This window comes from Macaca mulatta, chromosome 1 (genome assembly GCF_049350105.2).
Source record: "Macaca mulatta isolate MMU2019108-1 chromosome 1, T2T-MMU8v2.0, whole genome shotgun sequence".
In the NCBI taxonomy this organism is placed as follows: domain Eukaryota; kingdom Metazoa; phylum Chordata; class Mammalia; order Primates; family Cercopithecidae; genus Macaca; species Macaca mulatta.
In genome coordinates this window covers 174,493,435-174,514,955 of record NC_133406.1, presented here as the reverse complement: position 1 = coordinate 174,514,955, position 21,521 = coordinate 174,493,435, and the positions used below count along the sequence as shown (strand labels likewise).

Sequence of the window (21,521 nt, the reverse complement as noted above, 5' to 3'; positions counted from 1 at the left end):
TCAGGATTAGTAAGGATGCAGCTGGAAATATACCTATGTAAGGCTTTGATCTCATTGACTCAGCAGTGATCCCCAGTGTGTAGAATGGAATCGCCTGGGGATGCTTGTCAGCATGCACATCCCTGTGCCCTACCCAGGACCTCCTGAGTCAATGTCTTTGTGGGCAGCTGTGGGTTTAACAACCTCCCCAAGTGCTTCTCATGTAAACTAAAATTTGAGAACCATTGAATTAGGGAGTAAGAGGATGAACCTACAGGTTTGAGATATAAGTATCTGTTCTTAGGCTGACTTGAAGCTAACATTGGACACAGCAATTTTAGTGGGACTTAGAGGAATAGACACCATTAAATTTTTCATAAAGCATTGAATGATGAAATGACTTGAAACAAGTCATTGAATTAAAAATGGAATTTTTATGACAGAAGTGCAGGCAGGAAAATTTAAATGTCCTCTTAATAATGAGAGAAGGTGCACATTTAATGAATGGAGAAATTTTAACAGGAGCTAGCAGCACACCCTGCATTTACCTTCATGGGAAGTAGCTCTCAGAGCACCTGAGAAGTTTTATTTTGGGAGAAGGGAGATCTAGAGGCCCCTACATGCAGCTAGGGAAGTAATTACTTGACAGCTGATGAAAACAAAATGATAGGTTGCTGTAAGAAGCAGAGTGGCTGGATACTCTGACTCTAGAATGTTTCCCTGGTTCTGAATACATTATAACTGTGCCAGCACGAAGATCCAGGGCATGCAGTACATATTTCCCTTGGTCTTGACAGGTTATGGGGAATCATGACAAGCTTTGCCTCTGTTAGACTAAAAATAGGTGTTTTGACTGCAAGTTTGCGCAGCTGTCTTTGATGATGAGGAGCTCATCCTACGCTTCTGCTTGTTGTGTTATTGTTTCATTTGTTTGTTGTTGTTATTTTAAGTAGAGAAAGAAAAGAATTGGGGAAAAGGTTTGAACCAAAGCAATCAGACAACTTCAGTAATAAAATGCTACCCAGGTTTTTGCAACAGGAAACCTGAGCAATCCTACTGCTAATGCTGTTCTCGCTATAGGGATTCATCGAGCCTATTTTATCAGCTCAGTGGGGTTCAGTGTCTCTCCACTCCGATGGGAAAAAAGCAGAATTATCACCAGGTAATGAAAAACACCCCATCCCATGTTTATAGGGTGTTTTATTAAAAGCATGTTGCTTTGGCCTCATATACCAATTGCAATATGTGAGTGTAAGATGCTAGAATAGCTCTCAAGGGAAACACTTTCCTTTGTGCTAATTTAAAATTCCTCGAAGAGCATGCAGTCAGGTGTGATGTTAATATTTTGAATCCTTACTACCTGAGATTTTCATAAAGGAGATGGTAGGTGGAGTAAAGGGTCAGCTGAGTTTTGGAGCCACCTGGCCAGGGCTGGCAGTTTACTATGATTTGCTTTCAGAACTATTTTTTACATTTCTGATATCCCACACTCTTTTATTTTATGTCATAATCATTAGGGGATTCAAATGAGTGTTCCTATTATGATTAGGTAAATAACATTTTACTTATTATTCCTGTTTATAACCACATTTTACTTGGTATAAATTAATTTTCTATTATGCCAGTGGAGTTTTCACATTTGACTCTTTGTTTCTGCAAAGCTTAACTCAATGTTGATTTTTGTGGACTCCAACATTAGTTCCATCCAATTAGCATTTTATTCTCCAGCTCATCTTTATCCTAATTCTTTCAAAACTTTAGGGCCCATATTAAGTTCTAGGACAATTAATTCCTACCACAGTGTGTAGTTGACTAGAGGAGGTACACTTGTAAAGAAATAACACCAATACAGTGTGACAACGATAATAATAGAGGTGTTTAAAGAGAGAAGTTTAATTGAGAAGAGTGATATTTCGGTTAGATCTTAAAGGACTGCGTGGAAATTCACCAGACTTTGAAGAGAAAGGTGCTTATGCCTCGGAGAGAAACTTGCATGTACAAGGGCATGGAGTTATGGAAGAACAGAGTGCTTGGCATGTTCAGAGACTACTGGATAAGTCTGCACCTGTTCTTTATACTCACATATTGCAATGAAGGTTTACAGTCAAAAGATAAAGTCAGAAATGTAGGACTAAAATTGTGAAATTCGTTATGCTCTATACAGTTGGGCTTGGCCATTCTCCTTTGGGTATTGAAAGGGCAGTCAATGGCAAGTAGGCCAGTATTTTTAAAAGCATATTAAAAAAGATTACTCTGGCAGAAGTAGGCAAAATGATTTGGAGCAGTCCAGACTAGAGGCAGGGAGGTCAGTTAAGAGTTTATGGCAATAATTCTGAGACTAGCTGAGGAACCACAGCTTGGGCTGAGGTTGTTGGAATGGAGGAACGTTGCTAAGTAAAGGTTAAATGAACTTGGTGATTGCCTGTTTGAAGCAGAGAAGAGGAGTGGGAAGGACACCGTGAATTTAAAGATTCTAACTTAGGGAACTGGCTGGTGCTATGTCAACTCAGACAAGGCATCTGTGAGGAGAGGGCTATTTATTTATTTATTAAAGACAGGAAGTTAGTAAGTCAGTTTTAGGATGATGAGATCCAAGAACCTCTGGGTATCCAACTGGAGATGTCTAGTGTTTAGTCAGATAAAGAAGCCTGGGGCTCAGGAGGAAAGTCTAGACAGGAGACACGGATTTGGGAGCGTGGGGACTAATTATTGGTCTGCTGGAATCATGACTTTACAATGCTGTTAATATAACCTATTCATACAGCTGCATTACATAGATGTCTCATTTACAGATTCTATTCTAATAATTCTTAAATATTTTTACATTTTCTGCTACTGTGTCAGATCTACCCTATGCTATACTTGTATTTTTGCACTTTTTTTTAGCCTAAGTGAAGCAGAAGCCTCTTAATTTATCTTTTTTCAATGTCATACTATTGAATATTCAACAAGGTAAAATGGTCAGAACTTGGACTTCAGAGCCTGGTAGTCATTGGGGCTTTTTTTCCTCATCTCCTGGAAACAATACAATTATATCCCTCCTCTTCCCCCATCTCCAAGTAAGATTTAGCTAGCTTTTAGCTCTTGAAATGTGAGTAGACAGATCATGTCATTTCTAGGGAGAAGCTTTAAGCATTAGTTTGTCATTCATCACATCCTTTTTTTCTGCCTTTGTAGCCTTGGAGATATAAGCCCTATCAATAAGAGTTCCAAAGTGACTGTATTGAGCAGAGTTCTCCATATGACCCACATTAGACAGAAGAATGAGAAATAAAATGGACTGCATTGAGCCACTGAGATTGACATTGTTGTTATGAAAGCATAAGCTAGCCAGTCTGGCTGGTAAAGAGGTAACTAGACATGGGCTCAAGTCCTGGCTTTGTCACTAATTGACTAACTGTAAGAAAGTTACACAACTTCTTAGAGCTCCAGTGTCTTCATTTTTGGAAATAATGATACTGAATTTGCCAAAACTCTGTGAGAATTAGAGACAAGGTATACAAAGTACCTTGTAAAAAGCAGCCATCCACTACATACCAGCTATTATTACAGTCTCCATCCATCATTTTGGATAGTTACTCAATTTTAGTGTTTTGATTTTGTAGTACCTTACAGTGGCTATCCCTCTCACATTTGTGTTGTGTTCAGATTTCTTGAAAATGTAATCTCCATGTTTATCTGAGAAACTGTTAAAAAATAAAAATAAAAATAGTGAAAGCAAGATAGGGCCAAGGACAGGACAGGGTGGTCATGCCAACATAGATCTTCTCACAGACACTGCATTTATTAATGGCTGTCTTTAGATAAAGTTGTAAAATTAATTCTCCTTGCAATGGCCCCAAACTCCTCATCTTTTTTCCTGAGGATACAGAGGTTTTTTCATAGGCACCCTATAAAAGAACTGCTTAGCCAGTCACCTTGCTAAGACTGCATATGATATAATCACATCAATTTCTTAAACATTTGAAAACTGTTTGTTTTGTGGTATGTTGGCTTTTTGTCTCAAACAGCTGATTGTTCTGTGTATTACGAAGTACCCAAATCATTTCTGAGCCGTTATCTTCTACACCAAAACTTCTGTCATTATGCTATTATAGAGTTATTTTTCTATCATGATCTGATTGCCTGCTTATACTATCCACCTTATTTAAAATTCTACACTGGTCACACAAGATTTTATCCATTTGTATATAAACTAAAGTTCAAAATCTACTTATGGAAAATAGGAGTATACCCTTGATCTATGTAGATGACAGACTCAACTCTTAGAAAAAAGAATAAGGGATGATAGGAATTACATCTTGTAACTTCATTTTGAAAAACAAAACTTGGTTGGTATCATGGAAGACATAGGAATTTCAGGACAGAGTGACCTTAGCTAATACACAGATAACAAAACTGTAGAAAGACAAGGGTATTAATAAGGCAAATGTATTTGTAGAATAGTAGAAAGAAAGGATTACCTTCAGAGGTAGGCTTGATGTAAAAGGAAGTATCACTTCTTATGATGATCAATATAAAGCTATAAAGCCTATTTCTTCCAGGGGTGATATAGCTAGAAATACACTTTGATTCTAAATAGGTTTAGTTAGGTTTATGAATACATCGATAATGTGCCATTGAGGGCAGGACAGGTCATAGGAACATACATATGATATTTGAGGGGAACTTTGGGTGGCCTATCACCTCATACTCTTAAGAGAGGACTTATGTTGTATGGTTCAGCAGCTTGACCAATTTGGGGACATTCCTTTGTTCTTGTAAGTGTTATCATAGCCAAATTACTCAGAGGAACAAATAGTTACAAGCTCCCCGAGGTCTTAGATGACAAAATCATATATATATATATATATATATGTATATGTATATTTGTGTGTGTATGTATGTATATAGACACTGACATTACTCATAATTAAAAAACATCTTAACGTTTTTGGGAAAGAGGTACAGACTTCTTTTACTCTGTATGAAGGAAACTAGAGAATTTTGAAAGTCATAGGTCTGAAAATGTTTAGTTACAAGTGTGTTTTCTTTAAAATCTATCCTTCACTTGAGATGACAGTAGCTGTCACCACACCCCTTTCCCTAGGTAGCCAAATTAATAGGGAAAAGAAAAAATGTGTTCATTGGAGTAGAGGCTCACACACTATCACAGTGCCCTTGACAGCACCCTGTTGTGGCCCCCGTTCCACCTATGTGATGGCCTTTCAGACATGACAAACAGTTTTTCTAGTTTCTTTAGGTGAAAAGACTTAACTGCCAATTAACAAGACATCCCAGGTTTAAAAAAAAAGTGACTGTAACTTCGCAATTTTATTTTCCTAGCATCTGTTCTATTCAAGCCAAGCCTACTGCGGTGATCTTCATCAAGACAATTCAGGGGTTTCCTAGCAACCAAGTTTCCTGTGGTTTCCTTGGTTATATGTAATGACATAACTCTTATGGGCAACTTCACCAAAACACAGAAGAAAGCCCTCCTAAAGAATGAAATTCAAAAAAAAATCAGGTTACTGCTCACTGAGTGTCTCTGTTTAAAATGGAGAAATTTATCTTTGTGAGCGTTAATGACACAATAAATGATTATGTAGCGATGGCAAAGTAAAATCACATGGTTATACGATTTCTTTCATTGTTTTTGTTATATGCCTGATCCTAATTTGATTTCTGAAATCAGGATCCTTTTTCCATCTCTTCTAATTGCCACATACTTAGATATATCCAGCAGATGAAAACTAGACACTTAAAAAATTACATGAGAGGTCATTTATTAAAATAGCAGAGTTGTAGTTGCTCAAGAGTAGGAACCAATAATACTGCCTGTTTGTACTAACAAAGTATATTTAGGAAGTTTGTTTGGCAATATTAAGGGTTATTGGTGGAGACCATTAAATAACTGTTAATGTATACTGATCTGTAAATTTTTCATGCAACATGACCGACATTAACTACTTTTATGTACTTAATTGTTTTTTCCTTCTATAGTCACAAAGACAAATTATATTGGGTAACTACTCTTTGTTGATATATCTAAAATCCATAATATGTCGACCAAAGAAAGAAATATAAATTTACACAATTAAGAGTAAAATTTGTGTAACATCGGCTATTCATCCTTGCATTTTCAGTGCCTATCATAGAAGGTGGCTTGTGATAAATATGAAAGATTGGATTAATGAATGACCAGAGCCCAGTAACTCCTTTGGTTTTTCCAGTGGAAATCGGAATTTAATATGGGGATCCCCAGATTAAAGTAATGCACACTTAGAAAAAGAGAAAAATATAATTAATACATCAGAAATTTTTGAGTTAGAGCATAGTATGTCCTCACTTGTTGATAGGTTCTTGGAAACTGTGACTTTACGTGAACTGACATAATGAATAGTAGAACTAATTTTACCATAGGTTAATTGGTACGAGCAAGAGTTAAGTTCCTATGGCATACAGTATATACAGTACATTGTTTCACTTAAAGTCACACTTTTCAAGAATCTATCCATGAGGATTTACCATATATATTCCTCTGCATACTATCCATTTATTAATTAAATATTTATTATGGACCTATTAGGTGCCAGGTTCTGTGCCAAGTGTTCAGAGTACAACTGAGAACAAAATTAAATATGATTACAGCCTCAAGAAGCTTGACAATAAAATGATTAGGAATTATAAATTAGCTAAATGAGAATACAAACAAAAGTACAAATGCTGTAAAGACAAGATACTGTAAACACAAGATAGATTAGGCCATAAGTTTAACAAAGAAACCTCTTCTGATTTGGGAGTAGAGTGTCCAGGGATAGCTTCTCAAAGGAAGTAGCATTTAAGCTAAGAGATGAAGGCCTAGGTAAGCATAATTGGGAGAAAGTTGGGTGTAGTTGGGGAACAGCAGAGACAAAAGGATAAGCATGTGCAAAGACTTTAGAGGAACCCAAAGAAGCCAGAGAGACTGGAGTTCTCATTTCAGTCCGTGGGAATTAACCTAGAATAAGAGGAGATTTCAGAGGGCTTCAGGAGGATTTCTATAGGCCATGTTGAGCATTCAGCAGAAGCAATTTAGAAAAAAGTTCGGAAATGTGGTTAATAGTCACAATTTAACTCTGTAGTGTTAAATGTACTTAAAAAACTACCTAAGACCTTGATTTGAAGGTGACAATTTAATTCTGAAGTTACTGAAATAGTTGAGCCCCAGTAGGACTGGGTTTGTGGTATGAATGGGGCATTCGGACAGACTGCTTGTGGACTGGTTGTCCAACCTAGGAGAAGCTGAAGTCCAGCAGCAGTGTCAATTATCCAGGCAGAAGATTGAAGGTCTAAAGCTCAGAGCAGGCAAAAAGCATGGTAATGGAGTGGGGGTGGAGAAAATAGCATTTATTTAAGATGATTTTATTACATATTTGTATATACCTTATTTCATTTAATTCTAAAAACCGCATGATGAGGTGGGTATTAAGAAACTGAGAAGTAGAAAGTGTAAAAGCCTACCCTGGATGATAGGATACCTGTGAGGCTGGGATTAAAATCCAGGATTTTATTGAGTTCTAAAATTGTGCTTTCTTTTTCAGCATAATACATTATATTTCCACTCTTCTGTGCAGTAACTTGGGTCAGAGTCTTGATATCAAGATGGACCGTATGTCATGGCTGACCACAGCCAATGAGAGAGGAAGATTTATTCTAATCTTGCTTTCCTGAGGCTTCTAACCAATAAGTAATACTAATCCCAACTTAGTGGAAGCAAATGCCTCCTTTAACTTTATTTAAATAGAAGCACTTATTTGTGTATGTATTTATCCAAGAAACTTTATTGAGTTATCTTTAAAATCACATGCTTAGCAATCATTTTGAAACTGATACATTTGGAGTTTGATGTATTCAATTCTGCAATGAGATGAGGGGGAAAAAAGCATAAGACAACTTATGCCCTTCATATCATTAAGACAAACATGGAAAAGTAGAAGGGACCCAGAGATCGTTTGGGTCCTCGATGTTCTTTCATTCATTCAATCAATTTTTTATTGAACTTCTGCTATATGCCAGGCACAGTTTTATGTGTTGTGGATATTCCATTGAACAAAGTCCTTGATATCATGGGAAATAGACAAAAACACATAATCTAATAAATTATAATTCATAGTCAGGCAGCAAGAAATGATATGAAGAGAAATTGATGAGAACATTAAAAAGTGATCAAGTGAGGCCTCCCTGAGGAAGTGAAATCTTACTAGAGACCAGAAAGAACCTAAGGAGTGATAAATGGAGGAAGACAATTCAAGGCAGAGTGAGGAGAAATCCCAAAGACTGAGACATACAGCATGCTTGGTAGGTTGGAGCAATGACTACACTTCAGATTTTCTGAAAACTTAGTAATTAATGATTTTTCAAGCTAATAAACTGAGTTTACAGTCCTTGTGTAACAGAAGAGACTCAAAGATCTACCATTTACTCAAGGAGCCATGCAGCTGAAACTGTATAAATCCAAATCTGGCCTCATTTAATATGAACAATTGTGTTAAAATCAATTTCTTTTCTGCATTAAGATTTAGTCCTTTAAAGTTTTCAATTAGCAATAACCATGCCTCAGATAAACCTCATTGGCTATGATATTGCTACTGTACAAAGCTGATTTAGTCCTTTAAAAACTAAAAGCCACTGTCTTGCCTCACAAACTTTGAAAATCACTTTAGAATTGTTTAAGGCAAAGACATAAACTGGGTTAATTTCAGAGTAAAGATGATTCTCTGTTGTTTGCACAGTATTTTATTAATTCTAGAATCATGGAATATTAGAACTTAAAGTGATCTCTGAATTCATCTAAAGCACCATGATAATAGCTAACATTTATAGAGCCAGCTGCCATTCTAAATGCTTAGCTCATATTAGTATATTCTGTCCTCATAACCTTTGCAGACATAATTATTAAGCCTCTGTTTGTAAATGCGGGAAATTGAGGAATATAGGGGTTAAGTAATTTTCCCAAGGTAACACCACTAGTAAGCAATGAACCCACGCAGTCTGAATCTAAAGTCTTTGCATTTAACCATTGCATATTAGACAGCTGGAAGAACCTGAGACTGACTGGTTAAGTAAAATTTCCAAGATCACACCCTTGGGAAGCAAAGGTGGCATTTCAGCCTTGTCCTGTATGCCCTTAGAATTTGAGTTCTTAATCACTATTCTGTGCTACAAGCATCATCCATCTTGGTGAACATCTAGTTTAAACCCCACTTTGAGAGAATGTACATGGACTTTTTGAACTAGAAGAGTCTTTATTTAAATTCAGTTATATACTTGCTATCATAGCTTGCAATCTTGAGCAAATAACTTCTTTAAGTCTCAGTTTGCTATATATAAAATTTAGGTAATCATACTTGCCAAATTACATTGTAGAGAGAAATAAATGATGTATTGTGTCTAACATAGCATTGAGTATGTATGAGGCAGTTGACATATGGCACAATTACTGTAATTCTGGAGAGGAAACTAAGATGAAAGGAGCTGTGTCACATAGCTAATAGTGGAATACCTGGGATACAAATCAGGTTCCCTGATTGTTATATTTCTTGCATTGAACTACAAAAGGACTAAGTAGTGACAAGATTCACAGAAAAATAACCTGCCAATTTCTCTGCATGTCTGTTGTTATTCCAACTCAGAATCTGTGATATTAATTACCATAGCCAGTTTGCTGAACTCCTAGTGTTAACCATGCTAGTTCTGTCTGATACATGATGTCATGGATTGTTGTGTAATATAATATGTATCACTCTTGCCTTCCAAATTAGATCATAATAATCCCCTCAAAGGGATTTGTTTCTTGTTTGATTGTTTTTGTGCTTCTTCTGTATCCTTGAGCTTCACCTTCAAGTGTGGGAGAAAAGGTCTTTTATGTTAACAAACCCACAAATCAACTACTTTAACTGCTTTTTAAATTTTAAAATATTTTATTTTATACTTTTTATACTTTTAATCAATACATGGTATTGTAAATGTTCATGGGCTACATAATTATATTTCAATACATATAATGTGTATTGATGAAATCAGGGTAATCAGTATATCCATTATCTCCCTAATTTATCATTGCTTTGTGTTGGGAACATCCAATATTCTCCTTCTAGCTATTTGAAACTGCATATTATTGTTGACTATAGTCATCCTACAGTGCTATAGAACACTTGGACTTATTTCTCCTATCTCGCTATAGTTTGTATCCTTTAACAAATCTGTCCATATACCATTTTCCTTACCCTTCCTAGCCCCTGGTATCCTCTGTTCTATTTTTCACTTCTATGAAGTCAACATTTTCAGCTTCCTCATATGCATGAGAACATGCGGTTTTTAACTTTCTGTTCCTGGGTTTTTTCACTGAAACCGCTTTGTTGAGAGATCATTTATATGCAATAAATAGTATCAACTTTAAATGTACAATTCTATGAGTTTTGACAAATGCATACAGTTGCATAACAACACCACAATTATGACATAGACTACTCTGTCCAAAATGGTTGCCACTAGCCCCTTGTGGCTACTCATCACTTGAAAAGGGGCTAGTCCTAATTAAATGTGGTATAAGTAAAAAAATAATAATAATAATAAAAATATATATATACACACACACACACACACACTGCATTTCAAAGGCTTAGTATAAAAGTTTAAAAATCTCATTAATAATTTATGTTGATTATATATTGGCCACTTTTTTATATATCAAGTAAATATATTTAAATTAATCTTACCTTTTTTTAACTTTTAAATATAGATAGTAAAATATTCAAATTACATATGTGACTGGCACTATATTTCTATTGGGCAATGTTTTCATAGAACATTGTGACCACTTCTAAAAACTTATTTCTTGCCACTTTCTAAGCAATCTCCTTCCTGCACCCCAATTCTTGGGGATCGCTGATATTCCCTCTGTCACTATAGTTTTGCCTTTTTTAGAACATCAAATAGCGTGTAGTTTTTCATATCTGGTTTCTTTCATTTAGCGTAATGCTTCTGAGAGTCATCCATGTTTTTATGAATCAGCCGTTTGTTTCTTTATTGTCGAGTAGTATTTATCATGGATATTCCATAATTTGTTTATGTACTTCTCAGTTAATGGACATTTGGGTTGTTTCCAGTTTTTGATTCTTAATAAAGCTGGCATGAACATATGAGTACAAGTTTTGTGTGGACATAGGTTTTCATTTCGATTGGATAAATATATCAGAAGGGGATTACTGGATAGTATAATAAGTATACGTTCAACTTTAGAAGAAACTGCCAAACTCTTTTCCAAAGTGGTTATAATACTTTACGTCTTCACTAGTAATGTATGGGAGTTTACGTTGCTCCACATTTTCAACAGCTTTGTATTGTTAGTCTTATTAAATTGTAGCCATTCAAGTGGATGTCTTTGATATCACATTGTGATGGTTTTCATTTATGTTTTCCTTTACAGCTAATGATGTTGAAGATATTTTTATGTGTTTGTTTGCCTGCCATTCATATTTCTTCCTTGGTGAAATGTGTCAATCAAATCTGTTGTCCATTTTTAAATATTATTTGTCTTCTAATTGAGTTGGAAGGGTAAAGTTATTTATAAACACTGGATATGATAGTTTCTGTTTTTACATCTTCAAATTTACTTATTTTTTCTGCAGTGTTTAATATTATGGCAATACAATGCATTGTAATTTTTCATTGAAGATTTTCTTTAAATTTCCAGTTGGCTCTTTGTTATAGCTTATACTTTTTTCTTCCTTCTATTATTTTATATTATTCTTTCTCTCTATCTTCTTAAACAAATGAAACATATTTGTAGTACTTTTTAAAAAATATCCTTGTCTACAAATTCTATTATATCTGTTATTTTCAGTCTTTTAATTTGTTCATTTTTCTATTGCTTATTGTCCTTATTTTTCTATCTTTTTATTAACTATTGGATTTTTTAGATAATCCATTGTTTGCTGCTGAGTTTTTTTTGTTTTTGTTTTTGTTTTTTTTTTTTTTTTGTATTTTTAAAAGTGATAGATTTTGTTTTGGCACCCTTGGGATACTTGGAATCAGTTTGATCCTTCTGAAGCTTACTTTCAACCATTATTAGAATTGGCCCAGAGTACCAGTTAGTCTAGGGTTACTACTATGATGATAACTATATGATGATTCTTGGGGATGCGCCGTGTAATCACACTGCTTGATAGAAACATGAATTATGACTAACTCTATGTAAGCTCTGACAGTTGTTCAGAGTGAGGTTCTTTCTTCAGCGTTGGGTAGTTTCCTCTCACACGATTGCATATCAATCTTCAGCCAGACTCAAGGGGATATCTCAGCAGATCCTCAGAGCTCTATATCAGCGCAGCTCCTTCATCTCTGGTACTTGTTCTTGCAATCTCTAGCCATTTGGCCTTCCATAGACTCTGACCTACCCTAACTCAGAACAAATGCCAGTCTCTGTCTGGGTTCCCCGCTCTCTGCACTGCAGCCTAGCAACTGCCTTCAGGCTGTACACTGGACATTCACTGAACTCACCCTGCTTCTTTACCTTTTCTCAGGGATCATGATCCATCATTTCATAGACTTTGTATTTCATTATTCCATCATGGCTGGAAGCATAAGGCCAGATATTTTAACTTTGAAATAAAATATCATCTTTGAAGTCTACAAAGGTTACATATGCAGCCTGAGTTTTTCCTTTCCATTGACAGTTCAAAATATCAGCACTCTGCATGGGTCTTCAAGAGGTTAGTTTTAAATTTTTGCTCCCTAGGTTCCAAGTAAAACCCAGTTAGAAATGTTAACACTTTAACATTCAAGAAAGAAAGTCTAAAGACTATAATGAGCATACCTGTTTCTCAATTTGTAAGGCTTCGTTTCTAAATCAAATTAGAGCGTTAAAAAGCAACTTAATTGGAGTACTTTTCTTTAACTCTCCCATAAATGGCTTTGCTCAGCTTTATTTCATTATTGTGCTTTAGCTTTCACTAAAGTCATACAAAAACATCGCACCTTCTGACAACACATGTACACACAAACATAGATACAATGAGAATTGAATTGCCATAACACATTTCCATCACTTCCTACTACTAAATGTAATTCTCAGATCCTTTGTTCCTGGTTTGGTGAAAATCTTGAAAAAATTTTTTAAACAATTTAATTTCATTTTAAGTTCTGGGATACATGTGCAGCATGTGCAGGTGTGTTACATAGGTAGATGTGTGCTGTGGTGGTTTGCTGCACCTATCAACTCATCACCTAGGTATGGCCCCAGTGTATGTTGTTCCCCCGCCCCCATGCCCATGTGTTCTCATGGTTCAGCTCCCACTTATAACTGAGAATATGCCGTGTTTGGTTTTCTGTTCTTGTGTTAATTTGCTGAGGAAAATGGCTTCCAGCTCCATCCATGTTCCTACAAAGGACATGATCTCATTCTTTTGTATGGCTGCATAGTATTTCATGGTGTTTATGTGCCACATTTTCTTTATCCAGTCTATCACTGATGGGCATTTGGGTTGATTCCACATCTTTGCTATTGTGAATAGTGCTTCAGTGAACATACACATGCACGTGTTGAAGTAATACATTAAAGGATGCCACTTAATGTGTTTTTGGTAGTTTTGATTCTTATTTCAACTTCATTGTTCTAATTCCTTATTCTTTATGTTATTTTGATTTTTAATGGAACAATTACATTTTAAAATGATGAATGAATAAAATTCTTTTTCTATTTTGACAATGCTAGACACATAGTTGATATTCAGTAAACTCTGATAAAATGAAAGTAATTGCTAATAGACTAAGCTAGTGAACATATGCAAGAAATAGATTACTAGTCCATTTACCTCAGTCCCAAGCACATATTGACACCTACGATGTACAGAATGTTGAGGTGGGTGCTCAAAAATAAATTGACTGAGATGTGGTCTTTTCGTCACGGAGCAATCACTTATGAATTTGATTTTGTATTGATTCAGTCAGAATAGATTGCTTTCTCTGCTTGAAATGCTCCCTCTTTCTACAAGTCACCATACTCAGACAGTCTCTCATGTTTCTTACTTCATTCAAGCCCTTCCTTTAATATCACTTCATCAAAGAAGTCTTCCTTGGCCATTTTTCCTAAAATGCAACTACTTGTTTATACTTCATTCCGTCACTCTGTTTTATTTTTCATCATAGCTATTGCCATCACCATATATATATGTGTGTGTGTATATGTGTGTATATATGTATACATGTGTATATATGTATACATGTGTGTATATATGTATACGTATGTACACGTATGTATATGTATGTACACACGTATGTATATGTATGTATACGTATGTATGTATACATACGTATACATACACACACACACATATATATACACACATATATGTACCTTTGAGACAGAGTCTTGCTCTGTTGCCCAGGCTGAAGTGCCGTGGTGGGATCTCGGTTCACTGCAATCTCCCCCTCCTGGGTTCAAGCAATTCTCCTGCCTCAGCCTCCCCAGTAACTGTGACTACAGGTGCGCACCACCATGCTAACTAGTTTTTGTATTTTTAGTAGAGATGGGGTTTCTTCATGTTGGCCAGGCTGGTCTCGAACTCCTGACCTCAGGTGATCAGCCCGCCTTGGCCTCCTAAAGTGCTGGGATTACAGGTGTGAGTCACTGTGTCTGGCCTGTGTTCAAATTTTTCTTTCACTTCTAACCTTAATTTCAAAGTAAATTCCATGACGATAGGGATTTGGGCTGATGTGTTCATACAGTGTCCATGAGTCTTAGAACAATGACTAGTACAAGTAAATGCTTAATAAATATTCACTTAATCAATCAATGAATGAATTTAAAAAGCGAATTCTCTGTGATTAATCTAATCATATATATGTTAAGTTTAGCCTGCATTATTTGTAGTTTGCTAGAATTTCCACTGGTAGCCAGTTGTGTTTGAACTCATGAAAAATACTTTCCAGCTTCACTGTTGTTGTGAGGAGAGTCTTCTATGTGTAGAGGTTAACTGCACATCCCCCAAACAACATTATTGCTGAGTGAAGATGCCTAATGCCTTTACTATTAATTATCTGTGGCTATACGAAACTCTAAGCTTTTGAGTTTTTATCTTTTTATTTTAATAGTTAATTTGAATAGAACCTAGTAATTTTATAATCTAAGATCTTTTAGAGTTTTTTGGGTTTTTGTTTTTAAGAAAAAGGTTTCTGCATCATACAAATATTCTCCTTTAAATATGGAATTTCATTATCGTGTTTTCAGGGAGAATGGATGTGTCTACCTAAATATTCTTTATTTTGAAATGTGATGAAAATGTAACTAATACCAGACATACTGAATTCTGTACATCAGAATTTATTATTCTAGCAGCATATGGGAAACACTGAAATTCATTTTGCTGTAAGTATAGCTGGTGAAGTGAGCAGTATTGTTGCGTTTAGAGTCTTTGATGTTTTGGAAAGTTGCCATTAAGGCCTTTTAATCTTACATTTTGGACTTATGAGAAAAATCCCTGGGGCTATTCTAAAATCCTAACAGATGCCTTCTGCTAAAACGCATACAAAATATATCTCTTTTCCTATATTAAACTTTCATATTTATTTAATAAAATAAAGCAAATATCTTTTGTATTAGAAAAAAGCACAAATATAAGGGATCTGCAAGATCCTTTATATCTACTTCTTCAATTCCCAATTGAAAAAACTGAGACTCACTTTCTTGAGTCAGAACAGGACTTTATCAAAGACAGAAAATTAATAACAGGCAATTCTAGAAACCAGAAACCTACTATTCAATTTACTAATATGCCAAACGTTCAAATACTTTAGATATTGTGCCTTAAATATTGTTACAATAGTAATATTTTCCCATTATGCCAGAGAATAAACCGCAGTCTATTTCTAAGGAAATTAATTATATAAAAGGAAGGATCCTATGGTTCTTTATAGTATTTTTTAAAAATGATCAATTAAAGCTCATTATTAGTACTAAAGTAGAATCACTTTTCTTCCCTAGGAGAACTGAGTTGTAAGAATGCATTGTAAATGTATTTTTAAATTGTTGATTTTATTTAGAATTGGCATCTTTTGCTAAAGAATCACCATGAGTCTTCGCCGAAAGGTTGAAATGAGTTGCTATTGTTGAGCATTGTGGGCTAAGAGAAATCCTGCCTCATGTAAATTTATTTACATTGCTTCATCCCTCTCTGTATCTTCAGGAAGTTCAAGGACCTGCGATAAAACTGATGCTGAATGTATTTCTCCAAAGAGTTGGAACTTTACAATATTGGTTATTTTCCTTTCTTCAGATTTCTTTTTCTTATCCTGCTTCCTACTATATGTCTTAAACTTTTGATATGAGGCCAGCATATGTGCCATTGAAAATGGTCTTAGAGTTTCTCTTTTAGTGAAATTGAATATTCTCTCATACATACTAATAGTGATGTGTATAGACAATAATTTAGCATGATAAAGCTCTAGAAGCAGCCTTGGCTTTTCTAGTGAACATCATGGCAATCTTTTTAAAGTTATTGGTTTAGTATGATATAAAACTCACAGGTATAAAAGAAAGCAAATAAATACAAATAGATAAATAAGGTATTTCCGTAGCATTCAGTTGGTATGACAATCATTATACACAAAAATTTGCTCTAGATATTTCCCCCTGTGCAATCTGTCAGAACATTCTGGGCTTCCATGTGGTCTCTGAGTGAAATTCACTTTTCACTACAAAAATCTTTTTATATTAAATCATATGCTCCATTACTTTCTAGGAAATGGGAAATCATAGCCCACTGTATTGTACAAAAAGCATACCAACTACCTACAAATGAAATTAAGATTGAGAGGCATCATTCATTATTTTCAGTGCACACCTGAACTGAGAAAAGCACATTAATGTTGGGTTGTTGATGTCAACCCATTTTTCCTGTATTTATTAAAAATTATCATGTACTCTGAGCTTAAAAATTGTTTTGATTTCTTCACTTAAAAAACATTTTCAGCTGTTCACATAATTTAGGAGACAGTAAAAAATACGTACCTTCCCATGAGACTTTCATGGTAAGTCCACCTGGATGACCAAAAATACTTTTTTTTTGTTAGCATTCTTGCTGCAGAAATAATACATTGTTATGCAGATATATTCACTTCAAGGCAAAACACCAAATTATTTTCCAGTGTTTTTCCCCTCAGGAGCTTTCATGATTCTAAACCTTTCACGAGATAGATAAAGCAAATCTTTCTGAAGATAAATTGGATACTGTAAAATCCAAAACTATTCTAAGCTACCAGGTGAATATGATCAGTTTCAGTTGTGTAAGCCTCAACTCAAGACAATAAAAGGTGTTTGCAGCTCTTATTGATGTCAAGTATATGTCAATATAAAACGACAGCAACAACAAATCTCAAAACATTGTGATGAGATTAGACTTATTATATTTAATTTGGATTTCTAAAAAAGATACACACTTATTTTTTTAAAAAAATTAAATAGACAAAATTATACATATTTATGGTATACAGCATGATGTTTTGATATATGTATCCATTACCTCGCATACTTATTTCTTTGTAGTGAGAATATTTAAAGTCTACTCTCTTAGCAGTTTTCAAATACACAATACATTGTTATTAAAGAGTCATCAGGCTGTGCAATAGATCTCCTGAACTTACACCTCCTGTTTAACTGAAATTGTGTAAGCCTTTCACCAAGATCTTCCCAATCCCCGTCACCTGCCCACACCAGCCCCTGGTAGCCATCGTTATACTTTCTGCTTCTTTGAGTTTGATTTCTTGTTTTTTTAGATTCATCCACTTCGATTAGAAACTAAAACATAAGACCTGAGACTGTAAAACTACTAGAAGAAAACATAGGGGAAAAGCTTCGTGATAATGGGCAAAGATTTTCTGGATATGACCCAAAAAGCACAGGAAACAAATGCAGAATTAGACAAATGAGATTGCATCACACTAAAAATCTTCTGCACAGCAAAGGAAACAATCAACAGAGTGAAGAGACAACCTAGGGAATGGGAAAAAATATTTGCAAACCATACATCTAATAAGGGATAATATCCAAAATACATAAGGAACTCAAACAACTCAATAACAAGAAAACAATCCAATTTTTTTAAATGGGCAAAGGACTTGAAAAGACATACAAATGGCCAACATGTTTATGAAAAATGTCCAATGTCACTAATCATCAGGGAAAGGCATGTTCATTTCAGTGTCTTTTATTAATGACATTATGGTATCTATCTATCTATCTATCTATCTATCTATCTATCTATCTATCTATCTGTCTATCTATCTGTATCTGTTAGTGTTGATTTTTAATTACAGCATCCAAAATATTCAGTGTCTACTTACAAAGCTGTTTTAAATTATTTTGATTCAACTGACTCATCAAATCAAATGATTTGATATCATTTTCCAATGAAATTAAATTTCTTAATTTCTAGTTTTTGACTGCATGCAAATAAAACTGTTGGCCATATAGAAAGTTCCTGTTCCCACACCGTTGCCCTCATTCCATTATTTGTGTTTTCTACTCAATGTCTTCACTGTAGTATTGGTGGTGGATAGAGAGATAAAGTTTGCATTAAGTGAAATAAACAAGTTATTGGAATATCCCTTGCTAATCAATAAGGTAATTAATGAATTGTAATTAGGATGTAGAACCTGTGAAACCCTGTTATAAAATGCCATGGTACAGACATATCTAAAATAGACCAACAGATGTTTTGAGAAACTTCTTGAAATTTTCTTTGTTTCTTTAGAGTTTCTTTATCAAATTATAAGTAAGAATACAAATGTAGTTGGTGATGATGAGATAATTCTTTGAGCAAAACAATAGCTCTGTAGGTGAGGTTAAAAAGTTCATATTAATATTGCTAAGAGTTTTTCATATAGAAATAATTTTATTTTTCAGATTTTTGAGAGCTGGAGAGATGAGGATGGGGGAATGAAGGAGCAGTAAGGTTTGCTCAATTGATGACACATTTATGTATAATTTTTTCATGCTTTGGAAACAAATTTTATGAAAAATTGTTCCAAGAAGTTTTAAACACATTACAGATATGAATTAACTGCATACTATTAATTTAAAAATTATTAGAACATTTGTTACTTTCACATATGACAGCATTAGATAATACTAAGTTCTAATTTTTTGATTTTTCTAGCTCACATCCCTATTCTGGGTCTCCTTTTCAAGCTTTTTGATGTATTCATAATTTAATATGTTACCTTTTAAAAATTATTTTATTTTAGATTTAGGGGATACATATATACGTTTGTTACACGGATATATTGAGTAGCGGTAGTGATTGGACTTCTAATGTACCCATCACCCAAATAGTGAACATTGTACTCAATAGATTATTTTTCAACCCTCACCCCTCTCCTCTCATTATAGTTTTTTGGCAGTAGGTATTTTTGTTAAGATATCAGAAATCGAATTAGTGGAACTCTTCTTAAAATGACCAATAGGTAACTCAGTTCATTTCTGTGCAGCACTCCTAAATTCGAGATTTTTCTGACTTTCTAGTTGAGAATTAGTGGAACTCTTCTTAAAATGACCCATAGGTAACTCAGTTCATTTCTGTGCAGCACTCCTACATTAGAGATTTTTCTGACTTTCTAGTTGGGAAAGTTCATGTAATTCATTGTCAAAACTTTTAAATCAAAATGCTAGCCTTAATATAAATTTCCAACACTGCAGTGGAGTCTGGGTGCCATGTTAACTTGATTGCTGCAGTAAAAAGCTTGAAGCTTTCATAAATGCAGAACGATGCTGGTGAAGAGGAACCTGATTTTAAAATTATTACTTAAACCTAGGTTTCCAGTAAAGAGGAGAAATTGATGAGCATTTGAGGGAATAATAACCAATGGTTACAGTCAAAATAGTAACTTCTGTGACATTTCTAAGTATGGAAGTGTGAGATGGAAGTATGTGGAGGAACTGAGAGCTCCTCACTACCTCAAACTTAGGCAGCTTTAACTAGATTGGGAGAGTTCCAATGTATATACCTAACTGCAGGTGTCCATCTTTGAAGAAAGTGGAAAAGGGCAATGAATGAACAGATTCCACAAGTCTTGTCTGCTACTAAACGAATTGGTCAGTGTTATTGTGGAAATAATGTATGAAAAGCATAGAGCACAGGTCCTCGCACATAGTAAATACCAAATACATGGTGGATATTACTAAGGGACGCAGCAATGCTTATTAGCTAAAAGCATAGATTCTGAAGTTTAACCATCTGTGTTTTTGTCTTGCTTCCACAGTAACAGCTGGGTAAACTTGGGAATGTTAACTTCTCTGAGGCTTGTTGAGATCAAAAATAATACTACCTCACATGGTTGTCAAGGAAATAAATGAGTGAGAATATATATAATGCAATTAAAACAACTCCTAATATGTAGTAAGCACTCAATGTAAATATCAGCTATTTCCACTACCACTACAACTATGATGAGGGTGATGACTACGACTGCTATCACCACTGCCTTCTGCAACTACTGCTATCTGGCCTATCTTATTAGGAATTGGCTGGGAGCTTGTAGAAGCTTTGGATAAGCAGAATTGGTTAAGTCAGGACCTGACTAATCTGACCAGTTTGGGCAGAGCTGAAGCTTACTTTGTAACACCTTGGAAGCAAATATGGAAAAACAGATTATCATGAGGATTAAACTATTTGATAAAACAAAACAGTTTTAGCAAGATTATCGAATTATTTATAAGTAAATCATGAAATGATGCTGTTTTAATCACAGATTTAAGGCACATCAAATTCTTACCCCACATGAAAAGACCTGAACCCCAATATTTAAGAAAAAAATTATATCATGTATACTTTAAAATAATTTTCTAACAGTTATTTTGTGTGCTGCAGAAGAACTGACATCTTTTCTTATTGTGTAAAATATATATAACAAAATTTACTGTTTTAAACATTTTTATGGAGTTTGGTGACATTAACTACATTTACATTGTTGGGCACCCATCATGACCATCCATCTCTAGAATAATTTCCATTTTTCCAAACTGAAACTCTTTACCCATTAAACGATAATTCCACATTTCCACCCACCTTAAGTACCTGGCAACCACCATTCTACATTTTGTCTCTACACTTGACTATTCTAGACACTTAATATAAGTAGACTCATAGAATATTGTCCTTTTGTGTGTGGCTTATTTCCCTCAGCACAGTATCTTCAAGCTTCATCTATGTTGTGGCATGCATTAGAATTTTATTGTTTTTTAAGGCCCAATAATATATTTCATTGTATGTATATGCCACATTTTGTTTAATCCATTCATTTGTTGGTGAACATTTGGGTTGTTTCCACCTTTTTGCTATTGTGAATAATGCCGCCATGAATATTGGTATACGTGTAGCTATTTTTAAAGACTATTATTTAACTTAGGCTTCCATTAAAATGAACTGTCTCCCTTAATAGTCCAAATTAATGAACTTTTTTTCCTGTACCTCATTCCTTTGATATTAGAATGCTACCCTAAAAGAGTAGTTATGAAACTTTAATGT

At 34.7% G+C, this 21,521-nt stretch overlaps 1 protein-coding gene and 1 pseudogene across 2 annotated transcripts in view; one reads left to right on the top strand and one right to left on the bottom strand.

Moving 5' to 3' along the window:
* PDE4B (phosphodiesterase 4B) overlaps positions 1 to 21,521 on the top strand; it is a 584,599-nt gene that overhangs the window by 311,045 nt on the left and 252,033 nt on the right.
* LOC114674746 (U4 spliceosomal RNA) lies at positions 8,479 to 8,600 on the bottom strand (annotated as a pseudogene).